Raw genomic sequence first — 8,824 nt, forward strand, 5'->3', positions numbered from 1 at the left:
ATTATGCAACGCTTCGCAAACCATGGCACGATTAATAGACGATCTAATTCCAGCAGATCTGAAATACTGTGTGTTCGGATACCCAGACGATCTCTGTGTGGTGTCAGAAGACTTTGATACTCATTTAGAAATTCTGATTCGTATGTCTCAGCAATTTAGAAAGGCAAATCTAACAATTTCGAGTGCACATGGTTGACATGTGCTCTTCGTTAGGGTATGTTGGGGTATATACGGCTGATTGGAATTTAACATTTAATTGTATAAATATATGTTTTTTTCTTAAATATAGAAAAGACAAAGTTTTGTGTTACAGAAGTGCCATATCTGGGCTATATTATAGGAAGAGGAGGAATTGCAACAGACCCTGCCAAAATAGAAGCAATAAAGACTTGGCCAATTCCGAAAACGATAAAGCATTACATAAAACGATACATTTCGGATAACCCAATTGCTAACTAAGAAAAAGAAATTTTTATGGACACAGGAAGCTCAAATTGCCTTTGAAAAACTTAAGGAAAAGCTTACCTCTGCACCGATTTTGATTAATCCAGACTTCAACAAGAAATTCTTCGTGCATTGTGATGCAAGCAACTATGGCATCGGAGCAATGTTGGTACAATTGGACGAAGAAGAAGCTGAGAAGCCTATAGCATTTATGTCGAAGAAGTTAACAACAGCTCAACGAAACTATAGCGTAACAGAACGCGAGTGCTTGGCTGCTTTGGAAGCAATTGAAAAATTCCGCTGCTATCTGGAACTACAGGAATTCGAAGTTATAACCGACCACGCCAGTTTAGTTAGGTTGACAATCAGATTTGAAACGACAATCAGAGGATTTGTGTGCTTTGGAAGAACATCGCCCCTTAGTCGATTTGAACTCTCCTAGTTTCAATAACGAAGAGTATCAACAACTAAGACAGAAAATTGAAAAAGAACAGGAAAGATACCCGGATTTAAAAATAATAGATCAATTTGCTTATAAGTTAAGTCAAGTCAAGTCAGTTAAGTCAATATGTGGAAAATTCCACAAAGTTTCTCAACAGAAATTATAAAACGAGCTCATGAAGACACGATATCTGCCCATGGCAGAATGGCAAAAACTTTGGAGCTCATACGTCGGACATTCTTTTGGCCTGGCATGGTGGTACAGGTGCGTGATTATATACGAAACACCAATGGGTAAGCCCGCAGTATCAGAGAGACCTTTTCAGCGATCATATATTGATCTTTTGGGACCATATCCGAGAAGTAAACGTGGTCATATTGGACTCCTGATAGTGGTTGATCATTTATCGAAGTATCATTGGCTTCAACCCCTTAAAGTATTTAAGAGCAATGTGATTCAAGAGTACCTGCAGGATAATATATTCGTTAGATACGGAGTGCCCGAGATATTGGTTAGCGACAACGAATCACAATTCAAGGCAAGCGAATTTAATGTATGGTTGACGACGTTGTGTATAAGGCATATATATACAGCAGTTTATTCCCCACAGTCGAATGCCTCTGAGAGGGTAAACAGATCCATGATTGCAGCAATACGCGCCTATCTCAAAGAGGACCATCGCGAATGGGATTAACATATTCCTGCTATAAGTTGTGCACTAAGGAATTTGTATCATCAGAGTATAGGATGCTCTACTTTCCATGCTTTGTTTGGCTTTGACATGGCAACACATGGTTCGGAATACACTATTCTCGAAAAGATTAACATGCTAAATGAGTCGAATAACGTGTTGCGAAAAGACGATCAGTTGGCATTACGGCGTAATTTACTCAAGAAGAATATAGCACAGGCAGCGGAGCAGACTGCAAAGGTATATAATCTGAGAACCAATGAGGTTAATTTCAAGGTAGGACAAGAAGTCTTTAGACGTAATTTTGGACAGAGTAACTTCCAAAAATGCGTTAGTGTTAAGTTAAACTTGTTGTGGCTAAAGTCTCGAGTTCGAGAGAGATTAGGAAACTGTTATTATGTGTTAGAGGATTTAAATGGCAAACTGCTAGGAACCTATCATGCTAAGGACATTAGGCAGTAACTGTCTTTTTTCAGGTTAATACTCCGAAGCAAGCTCTAGTATTATCCTGTTGTTGTAGTGCCCAGCTTCTGCCGTTAGATTTATTTTTAAATTTTAAGGCGTTAGTTTGTATTTCAGTAAGTGGTGGGTAATTGTGTCGATAAAAATGATCAGCTGAGCTTAGAAGTTTGATAGTTTTATTAGTGCAACCCTAGCGAAGTGGCATCATGCACGATCGCATGCATTGGTCACACTCTTTTTTGACGAACTTCCGCCCTGGCTAGATGCCTAAACCACGCTGCTCCTCCAGAATCAATATAAAAATTTAAATCTGAAATTTTCTTGGCCATCAAGCCAAATTATTAATTAATTACTAATCTGGAGCATATAGGACAACAATTATTGTGGAGTTTTGTGAATCTTATTATCGTAAGTTAATTTTTGTGGATATTTAAATCTTTGGAAGTTTCTAATAAGTTCTTTTGAAAACTTAGCCATAATTAAATTGAATGCTGAAAGCCTACCAGCTTGGAATAGCCGCCCGAATCGGATACGGGCAGAGAAAGTTTCTTCGTCGCGGATTGAGAGTTCCTTAGACCGAATTTGTACCATTTGTACCATTGGAATGCCAGACGCTTGATTTAACCTAACATTTTATTCCTAAGCATCATCCAGCGGACGACAAAGGCCTTCGACGGACCGGACAGATGGGTAAGTCCTAAGTTCTTGGAAAAAATCATGTTCGATCTGGTATTTCCCTGTTTGTATGCAAAAAGAAAGCGAGTTCAGTGTCAAATAATCAGCAAATAAGAAAAAACTCTCTCAGGTACCGTAAAGCTAAAAACAAAATATTAAAGAAAAGAGAAAACTGTCAATCATTGTTCGAAAATTAAAACGATATTAAGAATCGCCATTGACTGTGTGAGCGAGCCTACAGTTATTTATAATTAATCTCGTAATTTAAGTTGGAGACTTCCAAATTCCAATCGACGTTTTGATTTTTGAGTATCTATAAGTTTATATATATCCACCTTACAATTAAGATTCACAAAACAGAACATATTATCCCTAATTTGGCTTTGGATGCCTGAAATGATCCAATTATTTAATTTGATAACCGTATATTATAATAATCATCATTTTAGTTTAGTCTACTCGGATTATGTTTCCGACCTATTGAAGTATTTTGGTATTCCGTAACCCTAGTGAATAAATATCATTTATAATGTTTGAGTAAAAGTTTTGTAATCTTCCTTGTAGCGAAATGTGAGCGGTGAGCTGAATTATATTGGGATTTTCCAGAATCTTGCGACAGGAAAATCATTGGTTGGGAGGGTTTAGACGCGAAGCTATAATAACATCCTCATAACTTCCCTATTCGTGTGATACTAATATACTCTTTTTCTCTATCCTTCTAGTTCATCTCTTTTGGTTAAATAATTGTGTAATATTCGTGCTCTAGGGACTTTGTTTTATTTTATGTACTACGGGTGTATTGAGTAATGCTGGTCCAAAGAACCCCCCAAAGACTGTTTGCTAGCCGACAGCCAGAAGTCCCACCCGGACCAAACTTCTCGATACACTAAGCCCTTAGATGTGTTGGCTTTGGCCTAATTTGTGGTACTCTTGCCCATCATAACATCTGATGATTAGGGACTGCGAGAGAGACTACCAATATAGGCTGAACCTGACCTCTTCTTGGATCAAAGAAGATTCTTTGACTAAGAGGGGAGGTACATCATCTGGATTCATTCCGGGTTGTGTACATTACAGTTGTTTGTGCAATTTCGAGTGCACATGGTTGACATGTGCTCTTCGTTAGGGTATGTTGGGGTATATACGGCTGATTGGAATTTAACATTTAATTGTATAAATATATGTTTTTTTCTTTTTGTTTATTTTTAATTTTTATGTATATATGCATATGTAAATTAAACACTTCCTTCACTCACGGGTAAAAAAAATGAATTTTTATTTATAAAGTCACTTTTATTACAATACAGTATGTTTTAATTATAACTGAAAGATGCTGACTTTGGTGAGCGAATTCGGCGGAGTTTAAGCGAAGTTACCGGTTGGTTTGTACTTAGGCTCAAGACTGATTTGCTATGGTTCAATTATGTTGGATGAAGGCTTGGGTAATCGACGTCGTCGCAGGCGGCGGCGTTGGCTGAGTCCAATAGTCCACTTTAAGTGGGTGGGACCATTCTTTGTTTACACAAGTGTTCAGGACCATTCTTTGTTTATTGCTGAAATTTGTGGCGTGATTCTGCGTATGCACCGAACCCGACACCATTCTTCTAGGGCCTGGGAAAATGGGGTGCAGGCTTATTGTTTATCCTAGCGATCGGACTGTTACTTGAGATTGGCGATCATGCGACAAATGGGCATGTGACGATTGAGTGGGGTTGACCAATGGGTATTGAATATTATGATGAAATAGGGTCGGCCAATGGGCATGCGGTTAATGGGCATGTGTTGACGGACTTGGGTCTATGGCTTCTATGTTATGGTATGAGTTGTGATAGAAGTGCTTAACTCCTCCCCTTTAAGTGCGGACGTCCTCGGTCGCAACAACATATTGGACAGGCCCGATTGAGACTTCCATTGGTGGACCATGGTTGCCTGTTCCGTGGCTGCAGTATTTTTTTATGATGCAATATGTTATCATCGCAGCTGCTAGAAGAGTTAGAATAATCCAGTTTGATGAAGACATAATCAAGTTGTTTCTTTGGATACGCTCCAGATTATTAGTATTGTTGATGTGTAACTCCTTGATCATTTCCAGCGATAGCTTTTCACCTCTCTGCTGCTTATTTGATAGTAATTGTAACAGCGGTGGTTGAACCTCGGCTTCAAAGCGTGTCTTCACAATATACCAGGAGTCTTCTATAATGACTGTCGCGTTTTCCGCTTGGATTATGAAGGTGCCTTCTAGGGTGATGTTTTCTCCATTGATGCTGACGTCTCCTTGGAATTGGTTCAGCAGCAAGGTACCGGGCATTATTTCCGAATGAGATTTTACGTGCTGATTGTTGATGACCTTACATTGGGGATTCCTTCTTTGCAAGTAGGCTCCTATACATTTGCTGTTTTCTAAATTAGTCAGATCTTCCAGTTTACAAATTGTCTTACCATTATGAATTTTACAATTACTCTTATTGGTTAACCCGAAATATTTCTTGTTACATTTCATGATGTTTTCATAGTCTATTTCTTCTATAAATTTTTGATATTTAATTGGTATGGTTAGGATTTGTTTACAAATTTCATTAATTACTCTGGGAAGGCTAACAATATAAAGGAGTGATTTACCATCTGAGGCTACACTGACGTCAGCAAACTCTATTAATTCTTCAATGTTTATAAATGTTAAACTTTCTTCTTTAATTGTTTCGATGAAATCTATTTCGGTAGAGGATAATATTAGTGAATTTACTGTATTGGCCTTGGCCCAATCGATTGCATAGATAATATTGGTTATTTCTTCTCTTAGGAGACTCAATTTAAATTTGGTTATTTCAATTTCTTTTGACTTATTGTTAGATTCGGGTTTACCTTTAATTAATATGGTATTAGTTATTTTAATTAAATCGTTTATCTTATTTTCTATTAGATTATTAATTACGACCTGCCGATTATTGTTTACCAATTGTTCATTGATCTTATTTACCACAATCATATGATCTTCATGATCAGGTGTGCCCGCTAACCATTTCCACGCCGTGCCAAGTATATCAAGCGATCTTTTGTTTCTAAACTGCATCGGCTGAAGCCTCCTCAGTTCATTCTGTATCCGCGTTATCTCATAGGCCAAAAAAGGCTGATACGGACTTAGGTTTGTCGAATTTTTGACGACTTCTTTTAAAACGGATATGGACATTTGATATTTTTCTAGTTCGATGACATGGACGATTTTAAAGGTTCCATTCTGGCGCGCGGCTAACCCAGTTTCCAACATGACCACTCTTGACTTAGTGTAGTCTAATACGGTTGTGCGACCCCAGCAAAGTGGTAACATAAGCAATCTGTCGGAAGAGGATGTTTATCAATATTTCAAGTGGTTTTTATGAACTATCCTGCCTGACCTGGTTTTAATTTTGGTATTAAGATCTTCGGCTACTATTTCTTTTTTGTATCTAGACGTTAGTTTCGAACCTAATCGTTTATTAATCCTAACGTAGATGGTTTCACCTGGATCGTAAATTTTTATGGGTTTTTTTGTTTTGTTATGGTACCCTAGGTCTTTGTTTTGTTTCTTTAAGATGTTTTCCGAAATCTTTTCCCTTTCGAGTGCTAATTTTTCTGGTGTATGGATTAAATTTGTTGCGAAAAATGCTTCTATTGGCTTTTTATTGGTTGTACTGTGGATTGTTTTATTGTATTCATCTACAGCCTTGAATATCAAATCCTCAAATTCCATTTCGGGGTGCTCTAACTTCAAGCATCTCATTATTTCCGTATATGTGGAATGAAATCTTTCTATTTGGCCGTTGCTGGATGAAGTATAAGGTGGGGTAGTGTGGACTTGTATCCCTAACTGATTATTTAAAAGAATTTTATTGATGCAGAGTTTAAAGCTTTTTCGTTATCCATTATGTGTCGGAATAGGGGTTGGTTGTATTTCTTGATTTGGAGGGTGTCTTTGATACTTCGAGAGTTTACATGTTTGGCAAGAGTTTACTATTGCTTCTACTTTTTTCTTCATACCTGGGAAAAAATACTCAGATAAAATTTGCTTTTTATTTTCGATGGAATTTCTATGTGCTCTAAGGTGTTCTTTAATTATGATTTCTTGTTCTTGGGTCTGATCATGGACATCTACAGTTTGGATTTGTGTGAATCTTGCCTTGTAATTCCTAAAATGCTCCGGAAAAATTTGTTGAATTTTACCCATGATACTTTCGGAAGTGAAAATACCATTTACTATTCTCGGATCCATTTTTTCTTTTAGAATAGTTACAAGGTTGTCTTCGGAATAATTACTTCTCACTATTGTGTGTCTGTGGTATGTGGGGAATGGTATTTCGAAGGTGGTGGATTCGTTATCACCACTGAGGATAAACAATTGGTTTTTAAAGACATTGATGGGTACTTCCAATGCTGGAATGAGTTCATGCCCTGAGCTTTCATCACTGTGGACTGTAGCTGACGTACTACTAGCATTTATGTTGGTAGGGTTCCTAGAGAGTGCGTCTGCTACGACATTTGAGCTACCCGGTTTATATTTCAACTCGTAGTTGTATTCCTCCAGGTAACTTTTCCATTTCTTCAGCTTTATGTTGTTATTTTTTGGGCTGAGAGCATAAGTGAGAGTCTGGTGGTCGGTGTAAATGATCACCTTGGATTTGCCGTATACATACATTCTTAGCTTATCCAATGCCCATACTATTGCTAGCATTTCTCTTTCATTTGTGGCATAGTTTTCTTCAGCTTTGGATAACGCACGGGAAAGAAATGTAATGGGTCTCCCATTCTGTTCTAGAGAAGCTCCTAGTGCGATATTTGAGGCATCGGTGGTTAGATGGAAATCTTGTTTAAAGTCAGGGTATGCTAGCATAACGTCTTGTGACACTAATGCATTTTTTACTTTCTCAAAGGCATCGATTTCGGCTTCACCGAATCGGATTTCGATCTTGCTTGAGACATTTTTCTTGGCTCTGCCATGTTCTCCTCTCATTAACGCAGTCAAGGGTCTAGCTAATTTAGCAAAATCTTTGATAAATCTTCTGTAATAACTAGCTAGTCCCAGGAAGGACCTTAGTTGTTTTAGGTTTTTTGGTATGGGGAACTTTTTAATGGCTTGGATTTTCTCTGGATTGGTTTTAACTCCTTCCCTTGAAATTACTACGCCTAGGAAGTCAACGCTATGTCTTAGGAATTTGCACTTATCTACTTGGACATTCATATTTGCCTTGGACAAGGTAGAAAATACCAAAGCTAGATGTCGGAAATGCTCTTCCTCTGATTTACTGAATATTATTATGTCGTCGATGTAGACGTAACAGATCTTTCCAATGAGATCTCTCAAAATATCATCGAGAGCTCTTTGGAATATTGATGGGGAATTCTTTAGGCCGAAGGGGAGTCTCGTGAACTCGTATTTCCCTCCATTCACGGCGAATGCCGTTTTTTCAATATCAGATTCCTTAAGGAAAATCTGATGAAATTCGCTCTTTAGATCAAGAACAGAGAAATACTTATTGTTGCCCAACTGCGCAACCATTTCTCCGATTTCGGGGATAGGATACCTATCCGAAACTGTAACTGCACTGAGCTTTCTATAATCTATGACCATCCTATATTGCTTATTCCCAAGGCTGTCACTCTTTTTAGGGACTATCCACACAGGGGAATTATAGGGCGACCGTGAGGGTCGTATTATACCATCTCGTAATAATTCTTGTAGCTGGTCTTCTACTACTTCTCTTAGAGAGGCTGGATATGGGTAATGCTTGGTGTAGACTGGAGTGTCTGTTGTCGTTCGGATTTCTCCTTGGACATTAGTAGCATAAGTCAATTTTTTATTTGGGTCCGCGAATAGCGATTTTTACTTCTCTTGGAGCGCCTTTAGTCCTAATTTCTGCTGATTAGTGAGCTCATCTGATTTGAGGGTATGGACCTGATGGGCTCGCATCTGCTTTACTTTAACAACATCGCGAATCGCGAATACGAAAAATATAATCCGCGAAAATTAAATTTTTTGCTTATATTGATAAAAATATAGCGGTATGTCCGCTAATCTTGTATTGATAAAAATATAGCGGTATGTCCGCTAATCTTGGATTGATAAAAATATAGCGGTA

The sequence above is a fragment of the Drosophila willistoni genome, unplaced genomic scaffold (genome assembly GCF_018902025.1).
Source record: "Drosophila willistoni isolate 14030-0811.24 unplaced genomic scaffold, UCI_dwil_1.1 Seg735, whole genome shotgun sequence".
Taxonomy (NCBI): domain Eukaryota; kingdom Metazoa; phylum Arthropoda; class Insecta; order Diptera; family Drosophilidae; genus Drosophila; species Drosophila willistoni.